Raw genomic sequence first — 2,204 nt, 5'->3', positions numbered from 1 at the left:
AGAGAACCGTGTTTTGGGTGACCAGGTGCACGTTTTCAATCACCAGTTGCACATTTTCAATCACCAGTTGCACGGAGGATTAATAGCAATCTGCATCCATCGCGATTTCTTAAAGTGTCTATAAAGCACTCAGGACGGGCCCGACCGAGACAGGGCCTTAGTGGGGTGCTCCCATAGCGGGCAACAATGAGAGGGGTGCCTTTAAATTCATTTTGAACCATATTTGAAATTTTGGGTTACCAGATGCACGTTTTCAATCACCAGTTGCACGGAGGATTAATAGCAATCTGCATCCATCGTGATTTCTTAAAGTGTGTAAAAAGCACCCAAGGACGGCCCTGACAGAGAGAGGGCCGTAGTGGGGCACTCCCCTAGCGGGCTATATCAATAGAATGACGGGTAAAAGTATTTAAAACCCTTTTATAATTTTTGGGTTACCAGATGCACGTTTTCAATCACCAGGTGCACGGAGGAAAATGAGCATTTGCATCCATAGTCATGTTTTAAACCGTCCATAAAGCACTCTTGGCCGGCCCCGGCAGAGAGAGAAAGAGATGGTGAAAAAAAAAAAAAATCATCATCAGACCTTCCATAAATAATTCGGGCCGGCCCCCATTGCTAAAGGTCCGTAGTAGGGTGCGCCATAAGCGGACATGAATAGATGGAACACCGCTAACCGCATAGAGAACCGTGTTTTGGGTGACCAGGTGCACGTTTTCAATCACCAGTTGCACATTTTCAATCACCAGTTGCACGGAGGATTAATAGCAATCTGCATCCATCGCGATTTCTTAAAGTGTCTATAAAGCACTCAGGACGGGCCCGACCGAGACAGGGCCTTAGTGGGGTGCTCCCATAGCGGGCAACAATGAGAGGGGTGCCTTTAAATTCATTTTGAACCATATTTGAAATTTTGGGTTACCAGATGCACGTTTTCAATCACCAGTTGCACGGAGGATTAATAGCAATCTGCATCCATCGTGATTTCTTAAAGTGTGTAAAAAGCACCCAAGGACGGCCCTGACAGAGAGAGGGCCGTAGTGGGGCACTCCCCTAGCGGGCTATATCAATAGAATGACGGGTAAAAGTATTTAAAACCCTTTTATAATTTTTGGGTTACCAGATGCACGTTTTCAATCACCAGGTGCACGGAGGAAAATGAGCATTTGCATCCATAGTCATGTTTTAAACCGTCCATAAAGCACCCAGGGCCGGCCCCGGCAGAGAGAGAAAAGAGGGGAAAAGTGTTGAAAAAAAAAAAAATCATACCTTCCATAAATAATTCGGACCGGCCCCCATTGAAAAGGTCCGTAGTAGGGTGCATCATTATCGGACATGAATCTCGGGAACACCGCTAACCGCATAGAGAACCGTGTTTTGGGTTACCAGATGCACGTTTTCAATCACCAGTTGCACGGAGAGAGAAAAAAAAAATCATACCTTCCATAAATAATTCGGACCGGCCCCCATTGAAAAGGTCCGTAGTAGGGTGCATCATTATCGGACATGAATCTCGGGAACACCGCTAACCGCATAGAGAACCGTGTTTTGGGTGACCAGGTGCACGTTTTCAATCACCAGTTGCACGGAGAAAAAAAAAGTAATCATACCTTCCATAAATAATTCAGGCCGACCCCCATTGAAAAAGGTCCGTAGTAGGGTGCATCATTATCGGACATGTATATCTGTAACACCGGCAAGCGCATTGAGAACCGCATTTTTGGGTTACCAGATGCACGTTTTCAATCACCAGGTGCACGGCTGTGAAAAGTGGGACTCTGTCATTTTTTCGACCAATTTCTGTAATTTTCAAAAAATGATTAAAAATACTTCCCGAAGGGCTAGAGGTCCCAAATTTCGTCTCATACCCTCTCTCGTGATGGGCAACAATTACATAATGTAAAAAAAAATTCGCATCCACAGGAACCTATGCATCCTGTGACATTCACTTTTTTCCCAAAACTTGAAACACGATTTCCTATTAAAATGTTTTATACAAAAACGTTTTTAATTGAATGTAAATGCTCGTCTATTTATGCACTTTCGTGCAAAAAAAACCCCATCAAGATCGGATGTGTACTTTTTGATTTATCACGTTTTTGTTGAATTTGACCCCCGATGGTGGGGCGCACAGAAGCCCTGTGAGGTTCAGGGCTTCATCGATATTTGGCCTGTTTTGGATTACACACTCAGTGGCGGGTCGA

Source organism: Oncorhynchus mykiss, unplaced genomic scaffold (assembly GCF_013265735.2).
Source record: "Oncorhynchus mykiss isolate Arlee unplaced genomic scaffold, USDA_OmykA_1.1 un_scaffold_474, whole genome shotgun sequence".
Classification (NCBI taxonomy): domain Eukaryota; kingdom Metazoa; phylum Chordata; class Actinopteri; order Salmoniformes; family Salmonidae; genus Oncorhynchus; species Oncorhynchus mykiss.
Note: the sequence above shows the minus strand (reverse complement) of the source record.